This window comes from Lonchura striata, chromosome 4 (genome assembly GCF_046129695.1).
Source record: "Lonchura striata isolate bLonStr1 chromosome 4, bLonStr1.mat, whole genome shotgun sequence".
Taxonomy (NCBI): domain Eukaryota; kingdom Metazoa; phylum Chordata; class Aves; order Passeriformes; family Estrildidae; genus Lonchura; species Lonchura striata.
The window spans coordinates 27,778,534-27,805,616 of NC_134606.1; the positions used below are offsets into that span (position 1 = coordinate 27,778,534).

The following is a 27,083-nucleotide window of genomic DNA, read 5'->3' on the forward strand; positions in this document are numbered from 1 at the left end:
AGCCCCCCGCGGCCCGCCGGCACCGGGCAGGGGGCGCGCCCCGGCCGGGCCGGCTGGCGGGGCCAGAGGGACGGCCCTGCGGGTTGACTCCGGGGAGCGGCTGCCGTGGTGAGGGTCGGGCGCTAGCAGGGCTGTGCGGGAGGCAGGGATAGAGGGACAGTCACCGGGGCCGGGAGAGGGGTCTGCAGCGGGGAACGGGGCTCTGTAGCTGCCGTGGTCCCGGAGGCATCGCCCGGCGGGCGCCCGCCGCCCTCCCTGCGGCTGCTGCTCGCACTCGTCTTGGGCCGCTTGGGCTTGCCCCTCTTCCTTCTTTGTTAGTCTTTTAATGGAGGACACGATAAGATAAAAGTTACAAGGTTAAGGAAAAGCTCTTTGTCCTTAGGGCTTGTTTCCCCCCCTCTCTCCCCGAGTGTTCGCAGCCCTCGCAGGACTCGGACGCGCCCGGCGGGCAGCGAGCCGCGCTCCCCGCCAGTGTGCTGCCGAGGCGGGCTCTGCGGGGAAGCACCTGATCGGTTTCGCCTCAAGTAGTCCCACTGGGAAATGCTCAGGCTTTCCAGGTGAACGCCAGCCTCTAAAGGAAGCTTGAAGCCTATTGCATAAGTGCTATGTATTTATAATTGTTACAGTGCCTTTTTTTTTTTTTTTTAACGTTAGAAGTCTGTCATATATCCAGACGTTTCAGATAAATATAGCAGTACCTTTAAAACCTTCCAAGGAAAGCTTGCACATCAAGAAAATTAATATATGACTGTACGAAAGGAGCAAAGCTGTATATATCTTCAGCTGTGTTCCATGTATGGCAGGCTGGAAGATGATGCTAAAGGTTGTTAAGAGAGCTGTAGGCAAACATGGCATGATTGGAAATAACTAGACACATCTGGATTTACATTCAAGTGTTTTGTCTGACCTCAGTACTCTAAGCTTGGTCCTTTGCCAGTGGCTTTCAAGTTCCTAAAGTCAAAGAAAAAAGATGCTATGGTAATTGAAGCATGAGGGCACCATGGGTATATTTTAAATATGGATAGGAAAGATGGTCTCTTACCGTAATCAATTAAAAAATTGAGTGAGTTAGGAAATTTTTTATCTTTTGATCTAAGGATCAAAGTAAAGTAGATATCTGTAATATGAACTTGAGTTGTGATGGGATGTTGAGGATTGCTTTGAATTATTATGAATGGTTTTAATAGATTACGGATTCTGGTGTGGACATGTCAAGCATGAGTTGGCCCCTCACAAAGAATTTGAGTTAGCCAATTTGGACAAAAGTACTTCTCTGAAAGAAGTACTGTTAAACAGTAGTTTATTTTGCATTCCAGATTAGATTACTTGTGGAAATACAGAAGACAAATAAAACAGGACAAACCCCAAGGGCTTGTGGGATTGGAATTAGAATAGTAAAGCTGTCCTCTGATGAAACAATTTAAAACAGTAGAAATGAAAACATGTTTCCACCATTGCCACCATAATTCCTATTAAAGTTCATACATTAGTGATTCAAGCAATCAATGCAATCAGCTGTTTTACATAATTTCCAGTGTAAAGGCACAAAATACTCATGGCTTTGCCAGCATTAACATCTTGGAGCAGAAGATTTGAGGTTTTTCCCCATTATCTTTCCCTGCAAAACTGAAACAGTGAAAAAAGGGATTTGAAGTAGGATGAATGAATATATGGGTAGGGAACCTGACATTTTTTATTTCTCTCACTAGTTGTAGAAATATCTGTATCTCGGAGATTATTTACAAGAAAGCTAGACTATATATTCACCTGGTCCTTATTCTCTAGACATTATTTTTTATCCATGTTGGAAATGATACTGAGCCTCGTTAGACTGTGAAATTACCCAATGTTAACACTCTTGTGTCTTTGAACTACAGTTGATTCTCTGAGCTTTGGTTTTGGTGTATTATTCCACCTTTGGCATATTTAACTAAACAAGGAAAAAGCCTTCAAATTTCAACATTTTTACTGTGTTACCATCAGGATGTTATCGTTATGTAAGAGAGGGAAAAAGACATTTTCAAGATTAGATAACAGGCAGCTCCACCACCACTCCATTAAAATAGCACACTCAAAAAACCTTTTTTTTTTTTTTTTTTTCCTTGCTTGTAGGGTCAGATAAATGATATTTTAAAATAGCAAAGCCTTGCCATTGTGCAGTTCATGTGGGCCGTTCTAAGAAAGACTTCAGGGACTGTCGTTTCCCTTCCTGCTGTAGAGCAGTATTGTACTGCTGGTTATGGACGTTGGTGGTTCTCATTCAGGAAGGTATCTGCAGAGCACTGTGCCTTCAGTATAGTGAGATAGGAGTAATTCCTTTCTTATGCTTTTTAAGGTATTGGTTGGACATTTTTGAAGCAATTCCTTGTATGAGTAGTGTGTGCAACCTACATGAGATGACAATAAAACAGTAGTTTAAGTTGTATTTGATCCCACTTTAGTTAAATTAAGCACAGTTATTGTGATTCAAGGTCTTCAGAAATTAGTAGCAGTATAAACAAAGTAAAGCAAGACCAACCCAGATTAGGGAACAGGCAGTGGACCTAAAAATTAATGCCTACATACTGGAAATCTGGAGCCAAGCCCCATTTTTACAGGTTCTAGGCATATACCCCATGAAGAAGTAGTTAACCCAAAAGATATGGTTGTATTCTAAGAGAAAGAATGGCTTTCTGGCTGTTTCTCCTCTTTTTCTGTGAAGGTAAATGCTAGTTACCCAGCTATTGTAACTTTTTGCAAAGAAATGTGTAGCAGAGGCAAAATAAAATTAACAAGAGAAAGATTAGGCAAATAAGAGTCATACTTAGAAAAGCATAATATTCCTGAAAACTATTTTTTCTACCACAAAACACTTAAATATCATTTCTTCTAGGGAAAAAAAAAAAAAAACTCCAAAAAAAAAAAAGGAAATATCAAGCCATATTTAAAATTCTTGAATGGCTTTTGAAGACCTTAGCTGATAATGCTTGAGTTCCTTCAGCCCTGGTTAAGAAATGATGCTCAGAATCAACTATGATTTGTTTTGTTTCAGATTTTCATGGTTGTTAAGTAGAATTTTGGGGCTTTAGTGAGATCTGGCAGAGAGATTTTTAAATGGAAAAATCCTCAGCATCACTGCAGTAAAACAGACACTAATCCTTGTTTGTGCAACGTAGTGGTGGGCAAAAGTTGGTTTTGAATTTTTTTTTCAGTTAGGAGTGGTCAAAAAGCTGCATTTGCAGCTTGGTCTCAGAAGGTAGTTACGGTAAGCTGAACAGGGCTAGACTGTCAGCAGTAGTGTGGCCAAGAGGACCAGGGCAGTGATTGTCCCCCTGCACTCAGTGCTGCTGCCATGCCTCAAGTGCTGTGTCCAGTTCTGGGCTCCTCACTACAAGATGGATGTTGAGGTGCTGACACAAGTCCAGAGTAGGCTAACAGAGCTGGTGAAGGGTTTGGAACATAAGTCCTACAAGGAGCAGCTGAGGATACTAGAGTTCATCCCAGAGACTAGTCTTTCCAAAAGAAAAGAATTTTAAATGAACAAGATTTATTTTAGATTTTTTTCTTTTGGCAAAGGCAAGAATTCTAGCATTTGTATGAAATCTGTTAAATGCAGTGACTTCTGTTGCACAAAACCAGTTTTTAGCTGTCTAAATAAACTGCTAATTAACAAACAGTCAAGTGCTCATTGGGATTTCCCTTCAGTGTGAAATCTGAATTCTTCATAGTATAATAGTATGGCAATTGCCGGTGGATAAGGGACAGACTGAATCTGGTCTGTAAAGCCTTTGATAGTGTTTCCCACAGTCTTCTCCTGGAGAAAGCTTCCTGGAGCAGCATGGCTGCTCATGGCTTGGACATGTGCAGTGTTCCAGGCTGAAAAGCTGTCTGCATGGCCAGACCCAGAGAGTGGTGGTGGGTAGAGTGACATCCACTTGGCAGCCAGGCCCTATTGGGGTTCCCCAGGGCTCAGTACTGGGACAAGTTTGGTTTCATATTTTGATCAATGCTCTGGGGGTAGCGGTTGGTCTCTTCTCCAAGAAACAACCAATAGAATGGGAAAATGGCCTCAAGTTGCCCGAAGGGAGGTATAAATTTGCTATAGGAAAAACTTTCCTCACTGAAAGGGTGGTCAAGCATTGGAACAGGCTGCCTCGAGCAGTGGTGGACTCACCATCTACGGAGGGGTCTAAACCACATGTAGATGTGCCAGTTAGGAATGTGGTTTAGCAGTAGTCTTGGCAGTGTTGTGTTAACAGCTAGACTTGATCTCAAAAGTATTTTCCAACCTAAATGATTCTCTGGTTCTATATCCTCATTTTTGGTTCAATTACAGTTTTGGAGGTGTCTGCCCACTTTGTCAAAAGAGCCCTGAAGGTGATTTTGGATTTGGGGCAGTGACACCCAGAACCCAGGAGATGCTTGCCTCCTTTCTTCTTTCCCAGTTACCAGAATCCTAGTTTGTCTGTGGTGCTGAGAAGTCTCTTCTCATCTCCAAAAACAGTTTTGAGTCTTAAGATACAAATGTTAGGGACTGATTTTTTTTCTCTCCAATTAGAGACTACTTGTTTTCAGTAGATCCAATGACACTTTTGATACTTGTCTGAATGAGATTTCTCTCACTTTGATGATGATGGCAGAAATACTTGTCTTAAAAATACAAATGGCTGACAAAGATTGACCTCAGGGATTAAAAGTAGAGTGTATAAAAGGAGTGAAAGTTTAGAGCAGATTTTATCTAAAGACATAAAATCTCAGCTAAGGGAGGCTGAGCACATAAGTTTCCAAATGTGACAGAACTGACAGCCATGACGGTCAGATGATCTGGGAAAAAATCTGGGACACTGGCTATAGCTCAGCAAGTAAGTATTGCTTACAAGAAGGAAGAAAAAGGCATTCACCAAGTATAAATTAAGCTACCTCAATAGTACATTAGGGATGTAGAGCACATTTTCAAGTGAAAAACTAATGAGAGCTGTAAAGCTAACATGAACAGCATAACCCATAACCCTTGAATTTACATAACATAGATTAAAGTCAACCTAAGTAAGTCTGCTTTTGTTCTTGTAATGGAAATTCTGTTCTGCAGACGGGCAGTGCTCAGGCTCTCATCTCTATAGACTTGAGTAAAGCAGATGATGTAATGAGTCACTTGGAGAATTTTGACTGAAACAGAGTAAGGTGGAATTGCTAAAAAGTTGTCAGATCCGAAAGATCCTTTTAAAAGCCTATGGAAATGGATCATGAAGAACTTCTGGAAACACACTTCATATGCATTTTTTGAGGATCAGCTTTAGTACTAATTTTACTTGATATTTTCATCAGTGACCCTGGCACAAAAAGGCAGGAAATTGATCTTTTGGTTTGGCAGCAAGTAAGAAAGTGATGTCAATAAACTGAGGAGAAAAATGTCAGACAGAAAGAAACCAACCTGCATGACTACTGGGGTAGTAGATATGAAAGAATTGTAGTCATGCAAGTGCCAAACCATGTACATATATTGAGAAAATTATTGCTAGATACTGAGAGTTTATTAACAGGAAATGCTAGAAGATGAGAAAGAACAGGAAGCTATAAAAAAACCTGATAGCAACCTAGACTTTTTTTTACTGTTGAGATAAGGAATTACTCACTGTGCTCTGTGTGACTCTGGTGAACAGGGTCACACAACAGACAGACTGATGAGGTTATTTGTAAAAAAGAGAAAGTGTAACTAACTGAAGGAAGAAAAAGATAATTGGAACAGATTTGCCATACAACAAGAATTGGAGAAATGCTTGCTCCCCTGTTGTCTTGCCAAAATGAGGATGGAGAGGGGACACAGTTGCCCTAGGTAAGTGATTTATGAGAACAGATAGCAAGTGACACATAAGAAAAATTACGAAGTAAATGACTAAAAGAAATTTAGATTAGGAGAATACTTCTGAGAATCTGAAGTGAGATTATAGGATAGTTTCTGAGAAACAGTGGGAGGATTTACAGGCTGTCAAACAGTGCTTGTTAATGCCAGGACAGGGATTACCTGACTTGCTAAGCTGTTACAGCAAGGGACTGGATTCAGTCTGAAGAATGGAAAACAGTTAATCAGTAGGAAACTAGTTAGTAAATAGAAGAATAATTGACAAACTGCTGCCTAGATTTTTCAGCTATTGAGTCCACTCCTTACTCTCAGTCATTGTTACACAGTGAATGTTTCAGTGTGTCTCATCTCAGCAATGAAGGAACAGTTGCAAAGTCATGAGGACCACTATTGAAATATTCCCCAGGTCCTTGGAAAAAATACAAACTCACTTAGGGAAGAAGACTTTGGAGAAGCGTGAGAAGGAGAGGAAACAACTTCTTCCTTTGAAAGACAGCAGGAATAAGGCATCCTAACCCTATGCTCAGGCTAGGATACCCAACACGCAGGACTGACAGAGAAGGTAGCTGCTGTCAGTGCAGCAAAATATCCATATCCCCATGGAGCCATAGAGAGGCATGTTAGCCACTTACTTCCATGGTCGCCAAAATTGGGTGGGGTGAGAAAGCAGCAAAATCCAAGCTTAGCCACCTTGAGCTTCCTGTAGTATCACTCCAGAGAGGAAGTGCTTGTGGCTGCTGCTCTGCCTCTGCAAGCCATGCGTGGCCCTGGGGACTTCGCAGAGATGGTGACTATTTAAACCATTACCTTTTGCTTTTCACTCCTAAATGGCTGTTCTGCCAATTCTCACTGCTTTAGCTGAATTGGGCATATTCCACTTCAGGCAGATCCAGTGAAGGACAGAGCAGGCTGTGCTTATACCTTTGGTGATTGCTCTAAATGGGAAAAGACCAGTTGAGCTGAAGTTGAATCCTCTCATGGGAAATAAGCTTATTACTACTAATAAAATTTTTGTTGAATAACATTTCATTATTTTTTAAAGTTCCATGCACAAGAAACCAGCAAAACCCCAGAATAAACAGCCCTGTGAAAATGGCCATGCCAAATACTTCTCTGAGACATTTGGTATCTCTCTAATAATATTTTTGTAATTGTTTCAGAAGGAAAGTGTGCAACATAACAACCTGCAAACAGTTCATACATAGTCATGCCTTCCATGTGTTAACTGTTGGGGAGTGGCTTCACATTGCTGCACATTATAAATTGTTACTTATTTACCATGCCAGTTGGTGGCCAAGGTAGCATATGTGAAATTAATTTGCAGTTTGTATTACTGTTAGTTTAAATTTTCCAGTGAAACATTTTCTCAATTTAAAAGGAAAAAAAAACAGTTACCCTTACCCATCAATCAGGAAGGCAGTGCTTTGTAGAAGACTATTTATTCAGATAATCTGACAAATCTTGGGTAAGTTTTCATGAGAAGCATTTTCCAAATATGCATGAAGATAGAACTAGTGGTTTGTGTATATTTCCAGAATAGCTCTACCGTGGGACTAGTCCCCACATGCCTCTAATCTGTAAAGTCCCTGTTGTGGAACAAGAAAGTGATTTTGGGAAATCCATTTCTTGTCAAAGGTCAGCTCCTGGCTCCATAGCAATAGCCTCCTGCCATGTGTCTGTAGCTGCAGTTAAAAAACTTCAAAATTTCTACTGAATCGGCAACCAGGACCTTGCAGTTCTGGCTTCGAGCCCTCCTCACATGAAAAACCATGATATGCAAAATTAGTAGTGATATATACATATTAGAGAAAAATCAAGTTTTTCTTGAGAATCCACAGTAATTTCCAACTTCTAGAAGCAGATCTGTTTAGAAAAACATTTTTACTTCTTCATCCATGAATAAAAATATTTTGCCTCAGCTTTATGGTATTTATTTTTTCCTAAAGTAGTTAAAAGTCATTAAAATTGATGCTTGATGTTTGAGTCACTTCATCCCTGGCTAAGAAATAATGCTCAAAACCAAGTTGGTTTTGTTTTGTTTCAGTTTGTTCTGTGTTGCTTAGTAGACTTTTGAGGCTTTAGTGAGATAATTCCAGCAGAGAGATTTTTAAATGGAAAAATCACTGCAGTTGAACAAACACTAACCCTTGTTTGTGCAACACAGTGGTAGGCAGAAGTTGGCTTTGAGTAATTTTTAGTTATGAGTGGCCACAAAGCTGCATTTGCAGCATGGTCTCAAAAGTTAATTTGAACTGAACAAAGCTAGACTGCTACCACTGTCTCTAGCATTACTGTACAACACTGCAGTGTGAATTTTCCAAGGGATCTTAATTCCCTTTGAGAAAATTTGAGCTATGAATTCTCAGTTCTTTTGAAAGAAACCAGCCCAATAGTATGTTATTTAATTACACGGTAATTATGTGTGCACTAGTATGAGAAAAAATGCTCTCACACAGGATAAATAGTTAGCTACATGTTAGAAAGATAAAGATCTCATTAAAAATAAAAAGGGAGGCAAAACATAATAGGATCTAAAATACTTAGGTAAAGACAGAGAGTTTATGGGCTTGATCCAATAAGGGACTTAAATACCTAAGACAAAGTTTATGGAGAATTCAGGTTCTTAAGTCAAAAAATGAGATCTCAGCTCACGCAGCTACTGCCTAACCCAGGAGTGCTTAAAATCACAAGGTTCTTCCTTGATTGTAATCTGTATCTTTAGAGTGTCTTGGATTTTGCTTTTGTGCACAGTGTGCAGCTACTAGAGCAGTTTAGGCACTTTTTAACATTCAGCCATTTGCAGTCTTCAGCTGAAAAGTTCAAGGACGCTTTTCTGTCACAGGCTACACCAGGCACAGATTCACGTTCTGAAATTCTTAGGTTGTTGTAGTTGCTTACTTTTAACATGAAAGACGGAGAGGTAGACTAACCTTTTATTTAACAATCTCTCTGTTAGATTATTGATACAAGGATAATTCTTGCACATCATTTCTGTTCCTACAAACAGCAGAATTCTTTGCTTCATTGTGGCATGACTTTTAACAGGAACAGGGAAGGATCATCTTTTTTTTCAATAGCCCTGTCTCTTGCTGGGTAGGTTCACTTTTCTGCCCTGTATTGATTTGCATCTTTTATGTTTAATGGGGAAACACAAACAATGGGTTGCTGTATAGGAGGTGCTTGTTTTCTCATTTCCTTCTGTTAAACTGGCTGTGATTTAACAGAATACTGCAAGCCCTGCTCCTCATTTCTTTTTTTTTTTTTTTTTTTTTAACAGAATGGTAATTGGATCCTACAGTTAGGAGGACTCTAAGCTGTGAATTTTAAGCACGCAGTGTTATCTGTGTTGTGGCCTGACTTAAGTTTCTAAGGAATTGCAATAATGTTGCTGCATTTCTGGGGTTTGGTAAGTCTGGTAATACTCTGACACTGTTGAACTGACTATCCTGGAAACACTAATAAATGGAGTTTCATTTTCCTGTTTTCATGTTCATCGTATTTTTTCTTTTCCCATATGTGATAATATGTGGTTGTAGATTCTAAAGTATAGCTGAATGCTTCTATGTGTGCAAGGAAACAAACTTAAAAATGTGATCAAGAAGGTATTATTTTAAATTACTCCAGCTTTAAAAAGTAACTTAGCTCCAGATATGACATGAATCATAATTGTCTTTTCTTCAGGAAGAGAAAACTTGGACTGATCAGACTCTTTCCTTCAGCCATTGTTGCTTGGTAGGAGAGATGGATATAATCTACAGATTTATAAAATAGCTAAATATTCACTGGAAAATGTGCTCCTATTAATATAAATAGTAATTATTCAAAGAGCAATGCACTTACAGGGTGAAGTACTAAATTTAAAGAGATAAAGTGCAGGAGCTCTTAGTGCAGAACTGTAACTGAATGATGAACAGAAACCGAAATAATAGCCAAGGAAGTACTGAAAAGGCTTCAATTAAAGAAGGCTTTTTATTTTTTTAATAAAACTTGCTTATTAAGGAACTGTGCAAAAAGCAAATAAGTCAGCATTTTTAATGTTTATCAGTATGTTTTCCTTCAGCTGAAAGCTTTTGCCTAACAGTTATGTTGAATATCTCACAATTTTTTTCTGAGTTTTTATGTATTCACTCTACAGAAAAAGTAGAGGTTAATTGGTTAAAAATAATGTATAGCAAAACAAAAAGTAATGATTTTGGACATGTGTTCTGTATTTAACTTAGTATTTAAAAAACAATTTATGTTGGTATCTATTTGTATAGTCTCTAATATTTTCTAATGTATTTCCTGATAAAACATATATATTCTCCAATATATTCCTCGCTATCAAGCTGGATGTTTTGTATCTCTTTATGATTGTCCTCTGAGATAAATAACATTGAGATACATTTGGTGTTGAATATAGTTTGCCAAATAGGAGCAGTCTATTTGAATTTTTAATAATTATTGCTCTTCATTCTTATTCAAGTTAAAAAAAGGGGAAAATTAGAGTTATTGCATCATAGTTGCATTAAGGTATGCCTGAATTGTAAAATCAAATCTTCAACCAAACTAGAAGGAAGGAAAAAAGCTTATTATGCTTGATACCTAGCCTCTTGGAAAAAAACCTTTCATTTCTGGATGGTCAATAATGAATGCTCAAATAGGGTTTCAGTCAATTAAAATATATCTTAAGAAATGCATATAGAAATCAGAAAATACTTAGCAACCTACTTATAGTGGTAACTGGAGGGAAAAGCCCTTCATTTGTTATTACTGGATTGGACTGCTGCTAGTATTAGATAAATTGCTGAGTCTAAATAAATCTAGATGATGATAAAACAGTTAGCAATCTTTTAAAATTCTGAAGAAGTTGTTAAAGTTACAAAATTCGTGTTTACTTACTCTTCTTAGGTTAGCTCTTTGGGATAAGAGGAGCAACTGCTCCTTTTGTTGTAGATATTTGTCATTCATAGAGTTCCACAGAGATTTTGCATGTATATCCACTTTTTCTGTGTCTAATGGGTGTCCTTCCTTCAGAGGTTTTAGAACACTTGGCAAATGTTTTGTATCAAAGAGAATAGGAAATACATGATTTTTCTTCAAAACTCTGTGACTTGTACTCTTTACTAACTACAGTGTAATATAAAGAACATGAACTGAACAAAAAGCAGTCACTTTAATCACAGTGGCAGAAGGCCACTAATTAAATCACCTTATTTACAGTAGTTTACCTTTTAGCAGCAAAATGAATGTTACTGTTTATTCTGACTATTCAATATTCTTTTTCTACTTTGGCTTGTACCTACTACTGTAACCCATGTCCTGTTTGCTTCTTGAACATTAGTAGCATCACCAGCAGCACGTTGTGTGAGATAGGGAGAGCCTATCCATAGGCTGAGATATCACAGCCACATCTTTTCAGCCTCTCCTACAAATGTGCTACAGGAAATGTACACCTTTATTTTACTTCTGCCAGAGACACCAGATGGCAGGGTTCAATTGGGAGACCATTAGTCTCCATTAGACCAATGTTTTTCAGTGGAGCATGGGATCATACAGGAGAGAAGTGAGCACTCAGATTCTTCATTTCAGCATGATTGTATAAAGAACATTGTGTTTCCATCTTTCCCCCACCTATATGTCTCTTTCACCATGTTCATAGAAGAAAATAATTGAGTATCTGGTCTTTGGCTGTTGTCCACAAATATTCTATCTAGAGACAAAAGAAGATTTCATTTAAATTTTTTCCATTCCTGAAAATGCAATGCAACATTTTTTTAAAAAACTCAAATGTATATTGAACATAATTTATCCATGCAATTGTAACAAGTTTCAGTCATACTGAGTCTAGGCTAGACACTTGTTCACAGGAGGCTCTGTGGTAAATACCTCATCCCAGAAGGATTCTATGTGATGTGTGCTGTCCTTGTCATACTATATATAACCATTTTAGGGATCTTTTTTAATGATTGCCCAGGAAAGGTTTCAGAAGGGCTGAAAGACTGTGATAAGCCCATGTGTGTGAAAGTATTTTTAAAATCACCTAATATATTTTATTTATCTTCATATTTCTACCTCTAGTAAAAAAAAAAAAAATCACTTTTTTTTTTTGGTGAATAGCTTATCCCACTGTTTTTCATGAGTTTGCTGATGGGCTGGATCTGTTTTACATTTGTGTTTGGCTATGCTGGTATTGATAGATCACTTGAGGGCCCTGCCTTACTCCCAGTTCATGCTTACCCTTCACTGGAGAGCTGCTAACCTGACAAGCTGTTGCCATAATTTTTCTTTGTGACATACTGTAGAGCCTTCTTGTTAAAAATTCCTTGGTTTGTGTTCTGGGGCTCTCAGCTCTGGAGATTTGATGTATGGCTCACTCTTTAAAGTTTCATGGTTCCTGTAATATTTCAATTTCCTGCTGGTGCTGATTTAACACCTCAATTCCTGGCCATAAATTTAAGCCAAAAGTTAACTTTGTAGACTAGCTGTAAATATTTATTATTAATCTTAGAAATAGAAGCTATGACATGTTTTTCTTTGCTGTTTTTAAACATTGGAATGGACTGCTGAAGGAGGCAGTGAAATCACCATCCATGGAAGTGTTCACCAAACGACTGGATGTGGCACTTAGTGCCATGATATAGTTGACAAGGTGGTGATCAGTCAAAGATCTCAGAGGTCTTTTCTGTGTTTCATTAAAAAAAATGTTCTCAGAGGTTTTTTTCCTTGGTTACCTGGATCATCTTAATGAAAATGACTAGTAGAAAACTCTGGTGTTTACAGGACTAATTTCTGGGGGTAACAGTTTCCCAGAATTTTTGAATTCTGCAGCACCATTAACAAAATTAATAGTTAGTAATTGATTTCAGGTTTAAAAGCAGAGCTGAGTCATATCTTAGACATAGTAGCTAAGTAAACTGTTCTGGTAAAGTAAACAGTAATACATCAGAACAAAAGGTTTCTGAATAAGGTATTTGCTGATAAATTACAGCATAGCAGAGCCTGCCTGTCAGGAATGAAGCAAAGAAGGCGTCAGCCTATAGTCCTTTTTTATCCGGAAGTCTTTCTCATTGTAAAAGATTTACATTGTAAGGAAAATACCAAGTATTTGTAGAGGGAGGTTTTGGTAGAATAAGTAATTATTGGGAAGGAAGAAGTAATACTGAAGGTATATTTTTCAAAGACCTCCTATATGTATATTTACATAATGGGACTGATTGATACTAATGGGACTGAGTCCCTCTTTTCCTTGAAATCACCTCTCTGCCAGTGGTGTAAAGTTGGCAAGTCATGGATGTAGCTGCTTTCCTACTTTCTGGTATCACTTAAAGAAAAATATACATTGTGTTCAGATTGTACCATAGCTCAGATTTCCCTGTGCCCACAGCCCTTTTGGGAGCACAGTGTTAACTGTAAGCAGCCTCTGAGCCTTCCTTTCCTGGCCCAGATATAAGCATATGAGTGATAATATGCATCAGTAAACATGAAACAAGTCTTCAGTCTTGGTACTGCTTCATTTTGCAACAATGGCCTCCTTTCTAAATCGAAATAGAAAGATGTAATGCCTTTACCAATTCTTACTGCAAATAACAGTTTCTTCATGGAATGTCTATATTAAGAAGTCTTGCTTTGAAATGACAATTTTAAGGTGATTTACATAAGAAATAACAATGGACATGCAGCATGGAGCTGGGGGAGCTGCTCTGCTTCCCTGCTCTGGGGGTCACTGCTCCTTGGTGTACAGTGGTCCTCTGGTCAGGATCACCACTGCATATCAGAGGTTATAGAAAAGGAAAGGATCTTCTGAAGGTTTTAAAGTGTGTGTACGTCCCTCCAAAGCAACCTGTTTTAGTGCCATTAGTATTGCCTGTGCTTGCCTGTATTCCTGCTTTAAATGCTTTGAGAAGACACTTCTATTTCTCCTGCAGTGGAGATACCATCTTGTAGTTTCACTGCTTGACTCCTGGAGTTAGGATTAGGCCTTAGCAAAAAAGTCTGTGAAGATTCTCAAGGGCAATTAAAAATTGTGAAGCAAAATCATGATGATTATTGAAAATTCCACTGTTACCATGGAAGGTGTTAGTGCTGAATGAGATTAATAAGTTCTTTTAATAAGGCAGCATCCAATTTCTGTTTTTCTTTCATGTAGAACAAAAGTTATTTTTTAAATTTTTGCCCACTTAGTCAAGTTGCAGACAAACAAATACACATCTTGGATTATTAAAATTTTGGAATTACTTTTATTTCTTTTGGAACAACAGACATAATATGCTTTATTTAATGTAAATTCAACTCTCAGTGCTTTCTGTTTTAGGATGGTACCATCTGGGAATTTTAGAAGGGTTTGATGTGCTTATTGTGCTTTACAAGCTCAATTCTCTGGCCAGAATGTGTTTCTCATGATGAAGCAGAAGATTCATATATCTCCAGGCAGATGTTTTCCTGCAGGCTTGGCCCTTAGAAGAAAGGAATTTTAAATTCCTGCTTGACTTAGTAAATGTGCTGAGTGGGAGATACATTTATTCAGTGTTTAATAAACTAGTTGGGAACAATTTTTCAGATGAGATAGAGAAAAAAAATTGTAGTTTGAAATTATGTTTAGTTTTCCCACTAGAAAATTGGCAGTTAACAACTACATTATTTGTCAAAAAATCTTTCAAGCAAGAAACTAAAGTCAGTTCTATTTGCTCAAAACTAATGGTCTAACATTGTAAATAGTTTTTAATAACTTCTTTCATACATAATGCATCCCAAAAGCAACATACATTTGAATGCAGAACAACTGCACTTTTAGGAAAGTACAAATAAAAGACAAAAATAGAGCTTTCTGCTAACCTTTCAAGTAATTATTTATTATGAAAAGTTTGGCTGTAAAACTTTAAGGACTGCATTTTGCATTGAGGTTTTCAGTGGAACAGTAAAGTTATTGGATACAGCAAAAATAATAAAGAATTTTTTTTAGTAACAGGGAGCAACAAATTATTTTTTAAACTATTTTCATACTATTATGCGTAACTGTTTCAGTTAGGTAAGAATTTTACTAACTGTCCTTTATATTTATTTTGGTTTGTCATCAGATTTTGAATTTCATGAGTCCCACAGGACAATTCCCATTCTTGATCTGCATAATCCTCATGGGAGGCATCTGAGTTCTGGACCACCAAAGCTTCTTCTGTCATTATTAGAGATGGTGGATGCTTCTTGTGTTGGGCAGGAATGTGGACTCACTTATGCTCACACAGAGAAATATTCCTGCACTTGTATGTGCTTTTAGGAAACTCCTGGCCTGACATGCTCTGGCTCTTGAGGAATGGAATACACTCAGTGCTGGTAGCTCTGTGAGCAGCTGCAGTGCCAGCTCCGGGTTCAGCTCTGGTGGTGAGAGCCCCAGACAAGAGGCTGTGACCTGGAACCAGCCATTGCACAGCAAAGGGCACAGGGACTGTGGTGCCAGCCAGGGCATTGGGCACTCAGAGACACGGCAGGAGCTGAGGATCTCCAGATCTTCCTGTACATTGACTGTGAGGGTATAAAACCCTGGGTTTTTCTTTGGACCTCCTTCTTGGCAACACCAGCTCAAGCTGTTATTCTGTTGTTACACCATGATTAAAATATTTGAGGGATCCAGACGTCTGGGACTCTGCTGTGGGAAACGTGGAGTTGAGCCAATAGGGAAACCTGATGTGACTGTGAGAGTGGCACGTGTGGCTGCAAAGGGACCTCAGTGCCAGCATGGGTGGCGTGAGAGTCACTGGCAGAGTGGCTTCTGAATGGTCAGGCAGGAAAGTTTCCTTAACACATCCCTTGGTGGCCTCCAGTTGTGTTGTGTCAGAGCAGAACGGGTCAAGTCCATGTACATGGTTTTGTGCCTTTTGCTCTTGTCTTAACCAGTGTATCTGCACAAGTGCTAGGGCAGTAAATGCCTGGCATACCCACAAACTTCCAGCTCATTTTGAGCTAGAAAAATTTTCACAGAGGTCTGTCTTTAGATGTAGACAAAGGAAGCAGATGCCAGTGGCTGCTTGGAGCAGTTACTTTCTGTTCTAGCTGTGCCAGAGGTGTAACACGGTGTACCTTCTTTTTGCTGCTTTGCTGATGTTGAGGGAGAAAAGTGTGGGAAATCAAAGAATTGCAGTTTTTGCAGAGTTGTCAGTGGCTCTTTCCAGCCATTGATTTCATGCTTTCCTCCTTTTCCTCCTACTTTATGTATCATGCAGCCACAGAAGTAATACTTGTTTTCTAGGAATTTTCTCTGACTTTCTAGGCACAGCTTATTTCATCACCCACCCTCCACCCCTTTTGTATGACAAGCCCTTTCTGGTTTCTGGAACCTCAGACAATGTAGAAGTGTTATGAGAGATGGTTTTTAGGGAAAAAACTCTTGCAGGAGTATTAGTAGGAAGTGCTTGTGTAGGAGTATGGTGGGAATTTAAATTTGCTTTGACAAACTAGTTGTTAACAGTGAATGATGTTTTGAGTGACCTTTTGTACAGCAGAAGTGGAGTTGTGCTGGTGGTTTTGCAACAGTGGACATTTCCAAATATTCCATCAATATACATACAATTTCAAGGTGACACTACTGCCAAGAATTTACAGAACAAGAGGCAATAAAAACAAACTGAAATAAAAAATAGGAATAATATTTTTAACCATGGTGGTGGTCAAACTCTGCAACAGGTTGCCCAAAGAGCTTGAGGAGTCTTCATCCTTGGAAATAGTAAAAACCTGAGTGGATAAAGCCTGAAGAACGTGCTCTAGTTCAGTCTCCTTTGATCAGAAGGTGGACCCAAGACCTCCAGCAGTGAAAACTCAACCTATTATTCTGTTGTAAGAAAAGCATGCAATAATCCTTTTTTAAGTGAAGGTAATTCCCTGAAGTATTGTTCTGACTTCCCGCATTTTGTGGTTCACACACTTCTGAATACATTCAGTTGTCACTTTAGAACCCTTAATTATTATACAGGATATAAGTATAAATTACACATGCAAAAAAACTAGACACCAAAATCATTGTTAATTAATAGCTCCAGTTTTATAGTCACTAGACAGAAATATTTTAAACAATAAAGAGACAGGTTTTTCTTTCTTTGAAGTCTGCAATTAAAACTTCAGTTGGCTTAATGAGATGAGGAACTTTATTAATCACATTTTATATCTAACAGAAAATAGAAACTTAAACAAAATGAATAGGTTAGTTATATATTTAAACAGTCTGTAAAACCCAAACCTCAGGTAATAGGAAGTTCCCTCCAACCATCAAGCAGCTGTTTCTGGTCTGCTCTTTGCACAGTGCACTAACTGTTGCATGCCCACCGTGTGTGCATTACTTGCTGACATAATGGTCTGGCTGCTTGGCAGAAGGGAAGAGCTGGGAAGTTGCATTGTTCTATAGGAAGGCTTTTAAATGTGTAGAAGCAGCTTGGGAGTGCACAGTTAAGGAATGGGCCAAGCCTTGTATGTGACAAGACACACTTTGTACTTCACTGGACAAAGAAATCTCTTGATTTGTTATGTTTGAAAGTGGAAAATATTATTGTCCTGTTTGATAAATGAAAATGTTTGTCTGCAAAGCAAGCATAAAAAGAATAGAATAAACATATTTTCTCACTAAAGGGATAGTTTCAGGAAAAGAGGATTAAAATTCTTGGAAAATCAGTGAGGCAGCTACAAGTGTCAGGTGATTATATGGTCTTATGTAAGTACAGTGGTTGGTGTCTAGCCAAGTATTTCTAAAACTTATAGGGTAACTTCACATTTAGGCAAGCATAAATCTGAAAGCACTTCAAAACTCAGCAGTGTTTGCTCCTGTGTTAGAGTTTCTTTTAAAAATGAAAATAAAAACTTTTTTTTTTTTTTTTTTTTTTTTTACTACAGGGAATTCTTACAGGGGATGGTGTGGTTAAAACAGGGACTTCCAAGAACTGAATTTTATTTTGCCTTTCTTGTAGATCCCTTGTACTGTAATGGACAGGCCATTTTTGTAGCTTGATTTCTCGCATAATCATAGCAAACATATGTGTGCATATGACACTGAAAAAATACAGTGTGTGTTGGTGGGTGTGGCTGGTGGGTGTATTATCTAGTTGTTGTATGGCAGTGTATTAAAATAATTTTGTTACTGTTTTGTTTCATTTAAAAAAAAAGGTTCCTAACTGGAACTAACTGGGAGAAAAAAATGGTTTTTTTAAAACAAATTTTACTCCCATTTAGTCTGGTAGTGCAGGACTTAATAACCTGCTTCTGAAGGCAACCTGTCTTAAATGAGTAATTTATTTGTATGGTTTGGTAGGGTTTTTTATAATATAATGACTTTTCAAAGTCTCTTTTTTTCCGCTAAGATAGCATTCAGGATGCATTTTTTTCTCTGGATCTTATTTTGCTTGTACATCCACATTTTTTTTTATATCATGCTTAGTTTTTGTGCTGTTTATATCACATCACTTTTCCACTTCAGGTTTGATTTATCTTTAGACTTGTTGAGAGACACAATACCATTGAATGATTCTCTGAGACACAGGCAAATCTTCAGGTATTTAAAAGGAGAAAAGGAATATTTTTCACTGGCAGAACATTGCTTGAAGGGATGAAGATGACTGGCTAAATCTGGTGAGTACTAATTAGACAGAATTTGTCAGTCTGTCAGTCAGTCTTACAGATTTTCTTGATCACATACTGAACATACACAAAGGAAGAGAGTAGATACAGTGAATTTAAGAAAGGTCTTCAGAATTATGCTTCTTTTGAAAGAGATTTATGAACTGATTTCTAGCAGAAGCGTAAAATGTTTCCATATGACAACAGGATGACAGATGTCAGAGAGATCTCAGAAAGAGAGATAGAGTAGACAAGAATCCACTTAGAAATGTATTAGCTTTTACTGAAAGTGTAAATTTGGACATCAGAGAACTTCTGTAATGCCTGCCAGGCTGTGTTCTCTGTCCCACAGGGCTTTTGGCACTACAGTTGCCCACTAGGCAGCATCAGATGAATCATCATGAAAACCAAACAAGACAACTTTACTTAAGAGAGAGAATATAGAATATGAACAATCCAACTGCCATCTGTATGTTTTCCTGATGAATGGCATTATCACATCTTTTTGTGCCAAATGAGTAAACTGTTTTCACCACACAAATACTGTCTATTCCAGCACATATTACATGCAAACTACCAGCACAAATTTCAGGGTGATGTTTGCAATGTGAATTCACTCTGCCAGTTGGAATCCTATCTAACAAGTTCTGGTTAGAAAAGTAATGTCAGAAGAAGTGTGGGTTTGTTGTTAGGTCATGAAAACTTCACAGCTTTCCAGGGGTTTATAAAATTCAGCTGAGTCCATCGCTGTTAGATTGCTTACTAATGTACTTAAAACCAGCTGATTTAGTTACAGAGAGATGTACAAGCTGAAAATGTATATGAAATAAAAGAATAATGGCAAATTGGAGACTTGTATGCAGGAACATTTCAGTGAGCTAAAAGAGAATAGAAAGACAAGATGTTGTGGTATTCTCTAGTGTTTCACAGGAACCTTCCAGCCCATCTAGCCTGGTTTCAGAAAGGAAAGTAACATTTTTGGTTTACTGTCTATTTAAACAATATGAATATGTATTCTATGTTTGTAGAAAGAAACTTTTAAATCATTACTTAACCTTTAAAATCAAACATCTTTTTTTCAGAATGAAAAAAAGTTAAACTGTCCCTCAAATAAGGTTTTCATATTAAGAAAATATTAGAGATCTAGATTCTCAAAAAGCATTTGCTAGCTTAAATGTAGAGACTTTTAAGATCTTAAGTTTTGGCTCATTGAGTGGTGTTTCTTTGTGCAGTGTGTCTTACATACAGTAAAGCCCCCTCACAGATTTCCCAAAGCCTCTGTGCAAATCCACGATTTCTGGCAGCTCATGTTTATTAAACAATAATGTGCTTTCAGTGGAATAATGTCAGTAGTGGACCAATGGCTGCCTGAGCAAAGCTCTGTGAAAAGAGAAAAGTAATAAAAAAGTAATAAAAAAATCAACTTTTCATATTGATTAGAGAAAACTAATTTACAGCAACAGAATATAAATACAATCAGAATTCACATTTTAAGATGGGTATATGAGGGCAATATTGTGACAAGTTTGACAGTTGTTCTTCCTGGTCATGGTGCTATTTGGTGTTTCTCATACAATGCTGTTTAGTACTAAATGTTTTCAAACCTAGAGGATGCTGTTAGAACTGGTAAGGGCAACACTGGAAAATGCTGCCATTACAAAGCAATAACAGTAAGATTTACCATGAAGAATATTTCCATTAAACAGCTTTCAGGAGTAGTGCAAAAGAAGTTTCTGGAATTGTGCTTGTGACAATGACCTCAGTCTTTGAAGATCCAGCTAGGATTGGATTATACTTGTTAACAGTACACATTGCAAGCTGTTGACAAGTTACACTTCTTTTTATTTTCCCTTTAAGATGTGTATTTGTCTTGCATTCTGTATGTACCTTTCACCTCAAGATATATTTACTAAATAATTTATGACGTACTTGAGGTTCTTTCCCCCCCACCCTTTGTGGCTGAACAAACTGCTGTATGTCAGCAGCATAACTTGTTACAACAAGAAGTAAAGCACAATGCCTAGCTCATAATGCAGTGCAAAGATTTGAGAGACCAAAACCACACCTTTTCATGAGATTCTTGACATTGAAGTGGGCATCTCTGCAAAGAACTCATTAGACTTACTGAAGTTGTTGGGACAAGAATCTCAATCTCGGAACTCTTAAGAGTTCTGGTTTCTGAAATACCCTTTAGTATAAATATCTGACCCTAAAAGAGTAGAGGATCAGAGATTACCTAATGAACTACTTACGCCACTTCCTGCTGCACCTTGCATTTATATGCCAGCTCCTGAAGCTGGCTATGTGATCAACTGTTGAATTTTGGGAAAAAGAAAACAAGAAAACAAGAAGACACAAGATATAAATTTTAAATCATTTTTTAAATTTTAATAATAAAATCAAAGAAGAAGTTTTAGGAACTTGAAAGTAAATCAAATTTGTAATAGTTCTCCTTTACAATAAATAAAGGTGACATGAAGACTTTTTTAGTACCTCAGGCTCATATGCAGTGATTTGGATCTTGAAGAGGAGAGACTTTTTTTAAGCATTTCCTGATACTATTTGCCAAACTCTGCTAAATGATTTACTGAGTAGTTTCAGGGCTCAGTTATCATACAATTCTTCAGTGTTAATATATCACTCTTTCATCTGGAATGGAATTACTAAAGAAACTATTTCTCTTGATATTTTCTTGGAAACAGTAATTATTTTTTGTGTCTCATGGCATTTGATTCCATGATGGTTATTTAAAAGTGTTTAAAAAATCTTTAATCATTTCCTCATCATTTCTTTCTTTCTTTCACAAGAATCTCTAATATTACCAGTAGCATTTCTGTTTCTCTGTTTCATTCTTTGCCTCATTAATTACCTCATTAGCTCTCATTTGCCAATAGGGAACCATATTTTTCTTTCAAATTGTGCAGTTTTTAAAAATAAGTAAAATAAACTGGGATCCATTTGTTCAAATCTTTATTCATCCTTTCAGACCAGAACGAATAATGGTGTATGCTAAACTTGTCTTTTTTTTCCATCAGCTGTGTCAGGTGGTCTTGTAGAACATAATATTTGTCCCACCAAGCTTGCCTTACTTCCCTGTTGGGTGATCTGCATTCACCAAGGCTTTGGTGTGGCTGAAGGAGGAATGGGTCTGGAGACAGGGGTTCTGTAACGTGGGACTCCAGCTCTTCCTTAGACCTGGGAGATGAGCAGGAGCTCCCAGCCAGGAACTCTGCTGTACAGTCCTGGAAGACAGAATGGGTCTTTGGGCCCTGCAGTTCCCCTCTCTGCCATACAGGGCTGTGCTCTTTTTGCAGCTTTTGAGCTGTAAACATCCGAGGATGAGAGCTGTAATTGAGAAGCTGTCCCTTAGCAGAAATGCAAACATGAGAGAAATTTTTTTCCTATTCTTTTGACTAAGAATTTTCTACCTTAATTTTTATTGAATTCTTCTGGTTTTTTACTGCCTATAACTCTAAATGTTGTATGTGCAAACATGTATGACCCTGATAGTTGCTGCTTAGCCAGTTGCCTTGTGACTGCATATTCAGTGTCCAAAAAAGCCAGAGGAAAAAGCATATTACATTAGTTACACTGGTTTTGCAAGTAATTTTCTGAAATAACTTCTGGTAAAAAAAAAATGAAACAGAACCTTTCCATAAGTTATAAAATGCAGTAATAAGAATTCATATTTTTAGTTTGTTGTAGCTTCTCCAAAATGTCTACTGTGTTGTTGACTCAGAATAGCTTTCAAACTAGGAGAACTGGATCTCAGCCATGATACTTGCAAAATAAAAATAAAATAAAATAAAACAAAAAATAAGATAAAATATAATCAATTTGTTGATCCTCTGTGTTCTGACAACCTAGATTATCCTCACAATAACCTTTGTTATCTTTGATTTTAAAGTCCTATACATAAGAAAGTCAACTTTTTAACAAAGTTTAGTTTACTTGTGCTGGAAATTTAGAACACGTCTGACTGCTTTTCAAACCAGAATAGTGAATTGTGTTACAGCACTGAGAAGGTTGATATATAAAAGGAAAGCAAGGCCAAACAAATATCTTGAAATACAGGTTTATTAAGTTATGATACATGTTAGCTTTGTTAATTCATCAGAAAAGAATGTTTGGATTTTTTTAACTTAATGAGCACGTGAGTCTGTTTATCACATGCCTCCAAAATAAGTGTCTTTGCGGATGTTTTCTCTAAATACTTTTTCTCTCCTCAGGCCATGCTGCACTATTAAATTAAACAATGAATTTCCTTGCTTTTTACAGAAGACAGAACACTATGGCAGGCATAGCCCTGGCTATCCTGTGCATAGCACTAACTTTTTAATATCAATTTTAAGATTTATTTAAAGATTAGTAGTGTAGCACCTATATATTTTGTCTGGCAAAACTTTTTAATATAAATTCTAGGAACTGTCTGCACATTATTGTAGTATTTCATTGATGCTATATATGGTTAGTCAAAAATGATCAGTTCATTTCATTGAGAGTGATATCTGTGATAAATACCATGAATTTTACTGACTGCTAAATGGTCTGGGTCACCTAGGATAATTTTATTACCCTACTTAATTATTAATTGTTTCTTTGTCCTAGTCGTCCTTCCCATATCTGCAATCACATTTCTTTCACAGTGAGTTTCAAACTTACAGTTATTCTCTAGTGTCAGATGTCATGTTGTCAGTGTTACCTCAACAAACCCAGCTGTTTATGACTAGACAGTCTCTTCACAGGCAGAATAAACACAAGCACTTCTGAAGAGGCTTTATAAAACTCTAGAGGGGAAAAGATTAAAGAAAAATTAGAAGTTACTGTGTAGTTAAGGAACTTTGAGTTAGAAAATGCTCTGATACACGCCTGTTTAAATTGCATTTCAATCTGAGGTAATTCACTATTAATGTCTTTTACAGTAAAAGCCTGAAGTCATTTAGTAATGTAACAATTAGTAAGGAATAATAATAGCTTTTATTTGCATATCCTGATAAAATGTGGTACCTGCTGACTTAGCAGTGAAATTTTGCCCCCTCACCCCCCGTTTTTAAACTTAAAATGCTCAAGTCTGGGTCTACTGACTAGGCTCATACTTAGAGAGGTAAATACTACAAACCTAAAATGTCTTTGCCTTCCAGTCAAGGTTGGTCTATATTGATACTTGCAAAGTTAAGCAGTTATCACATTCTTTAAATATAGCTATCTTGCCTGGTCATAAGAAACCTTCAGCACAGTTTGCACGCATTGTAAATTACTTCAAGCTCTTCCTAAGGAGAATTTTCTTGGCATAGTTTCTACAATGCATGCTTCCCTCATTAGAAGAATAGCTTAAAGAAATAGAGTATGAAACTACAAGAGATTACAAAGAGCTGTAAAATTAACTTTGTGTTTTTTGATAATGTCTGTTAAATCCTTCCTTGTGTGATACAAAGTGGACATGATGTAAAATCCACCATGTGTACAGAGCTGTAACAGAAGTCCTGACAGGGCACTGTTCTAGCACTCCATTGTATAGTGGCCAAGGATATAGACCTCCCTTGCAAAGAAATAACCCAAGGTAGTGCTGTCATCATGTAACATTCAGTTCCAGTAGTTTGCCTTAGTTTGAATCAGTCACCAAGAGAGGAAAGGGAAGGAATGCTGGGCATGTGTATATTTGTGATAAGTAATTAGTGTTCATGCACAACACTAACATCCATCAGACTCTGAAGGAATGGAATGCAGTGCATCTGCAGTGAGGACATGTTTATGTTGGATTATCCTGTGCTAATGCAGAGTGTCATTTTCACCATTTGACTCCTGCCACTGTATCTCATGTAGCTGAGCCACCTTACTGCAGTGGGCTGTGGCTTGAGGGCTTTTCAGATGTGGAAATGGTTTGCTTTGTGTATCTATAGTAACCAACTGCTGGCATTTTCACTAAGTGCTGTGCATAAGCTGAGGGTGTGTTACTGTTATTATTATCTGCTTTATAACTTATCCCAGAAGGCAATGTAGTATGTGGAAGCTAAATTTTCTTGAAATAAAACAGTTCATGATCTGAAGTGGTTCAGCTCTGGCAGCAAAGATGCTCGTGAAGTTTAATTGACCCTGTTGAAAATAACCTTTAGTATGTCTAGAGAGACCTTTGAGTGTTACAATTTACCTTTCTTGATCCAAGAAGAGTAGAGTACAATGGCTGTGTGGGCTGTAATGCTCTCAGTGCCTATCACTTCCCTGTATGGTAGACATACCTTTTAGTTAGTGGTACAGCAATCAGCAGGTGAATTTATATTTCATCCAAAACATCACTTATAATTAAACGTCTGATCTTCTCAGTGGTGCCTAGTTCTGCTGAACTGTTTTTACTCAAGTAATAAACATTCCTTTGCACATTTTAAATAGCAGTAAGTGTAGTGGCAATTTCATATGGTGAAGGAATACTCAATGACAGCATCTTATCTTACCTATGTGTGAAAGGCAAGAGGTTTTATAATTATGAAATTACCCACTGAGCAAACTTTCTTAATAATGCTCTAAAGAAATTAGTATGAAACACAGGTAAGGGTAAAGAAATTATCAGAAACCAAAATCATCATTACATCATTTTTCCAAATAGAATACTTTAAAACTTGTCAAGCTGCCACTGCTTGGCTTGTGTCACTATGCCCCTTCCCTAGCACCCAGCCAAGTGTGCTTAGCAGCTGTTGATTTCCTCCTCATATGTTTTTTAACTACCATCTCCTTTGGGTTGTGGTGGTAAAACATGAATGGACTTGGGAATAAAAATCAGGGCGGGAACTACAATCACAAAGTCACAGAACGGTTTCTGCCATGAGCAGGGACACTCCACAGTAGACCAGGTTACTCAGAGCCACATCCAATCTTGAAATGTTGATGGGACATCCACAACTTCTCTGGGAAAACTAATAGTGATATTGTAATAGCGAATTAGTGATGCTGTGATATATTGTGGTATTAGTGAAATAGTGAAATTGCAATCAATATCTGTTGATGTCTTTGCATGTTTTCCAGTGAAATTAATTATGAAGCAATTCTGTCTCTCACTCTGTTTCCTGTCACCCTCTCTTTGTCACCATTTTACAACAGGTATTTTTCACTAAAGCCTATTTCTTAGTAGGTAATGTATTACAGAGCATGGAGGATCATGTTACAGAACTTGGTGCATATAAGTTTTATACCGTTTCTTCTAGGATGTGTTGTGTCTGTAGAGAACTATTGTAAACTAAAAATACTTCATTACCTTAAAAGCAGACAATTTAAGAAGTCTTCCTGTATATTGTGAATCTGAAGTCAGGTGGAATTCATATTTCATCACTCTGTAAATTATGTGGTTTTAAAACTGTGGTTAGCAGCTTGTTCTGATATTGGCATTCCATAAAGAAGTTAAAAGAGTTTTTGAGAACAGGGCATTATGTTCTCTGCCATGTCAAAAGTGAAAAGTGTAGCAAGTGTGGCTTCAGAACTGGAAGTTCCTGCCAGATGACACAGATTGTATTAAATCATCCAACCCTTATGTTGATACTTTGCTGTGCTGTTCTGCCTTGTGCAGAGATGGTTAAAAAAGATTTGTCCTTGCAAGAAAAGGTAAGTAGACTAAGCACAGTCATCCTGCTTTATTGCTGTAACATCAAGGCACTATAAAATCTGCAAACAAATCAAATGGGAGAGGAATCTACAGCTTTCCTAATTAATTTACATAATCTTTAGCTTTTCTGCTCAATTTTTATGTATGAAGATAGTACCTCATAATTTGTATGTACAATCTCTTACCTTTCCCATGCACATAATTTTAGAATTTTTGAAGCATTAGGATTCCTTCACATCTTTAAATATTTTAATTATAAATCCCTCTTGATTGATTGAAATTAACATCCTCCTAAACATCCACAAGTAATGATTGCTGTTGGCTAATTTTTATACCATTGCTGATAAAACAGTAGATGATGAGTGATCTAACAAGTATTTCAACATTCTGCCAGCAATTATTTGTTTAATTAAATTATACATGATAATGTAGGGTATTCACAGCTGCTTTACTTCAGCCTGCCTGTATGGGTAAATCTCAGTTTATATTCCCTTACTGGGTGCAAAATTCCTTATATTCAGTGAACTATTGGGTAAGAGTTGCATAACATAGAACAGCTGGCCTTTTTTAAAATAATACCCTAGATTATGCAGAGATAACATTTTGGAGTTAAAATATCAAGCATTTTCCTGTCTTTTTTCAGTCTTGCCAGAACACACAGTACCAAACCTATAGTTCTCAAAGGCATGGAAAAGAAGTTGGGTATGAGTTTTAAAACCTGCTGCCTTGCTGACAAGCATAAAGAATCATGGTAACACCAATCAGCAAATCATCACCTTCTGGCTCCTCCCAAGTTTCAGCAGACTTCCTACCAGACCTGTGAAGCAAGCTGTAAGAATTATCTTCCTCTAGGCACTAGGCAGCAGTTTCCAAGTCAGCTTGCTCCACAATGCCTGCAGAAACTTGGTGGAAACAGCAGATTTTATCTTGCCTAGGGATTATAGTCTGCTGCCTGAAAAGATGGTGTTGACAGTTTGTTCCCTATTAAAAATGCAGTAGTACAGTATACAACTTACATAATCATCCACTCAGTAGTAGAACTCTTCAAAGCACATCCTTACCAATCTCCTTTGAATATCA

General features: G+C 37.5%; 1 protein-coding gene across 1 annotated transcript in view; it reads left to right on the forward strand.

Annotated features, from left to right (window-relative positions):
• The first annotated feature begins 29 nt into the window (after nucleotides 1-29).
• The window catches only part of TRMT9B (tRNA methyltransferase 9B (putative)), a 109,779-nt gene continuing 82,725 nt past the window's right edge, over nucleotides 30-27,083 (forward strand). The window contains exons 1-2 of the mRNA XM_021533403.3: nucleotides 30-108; nucleotides 9,117-9,245. The gene's annotated coding sequence lies outside the window, so the exon portion shown is untranslated. The remainder of the gene's footprint in view (nucleotides 109-9,116; nucleotides 9,246-27,083) is intronic.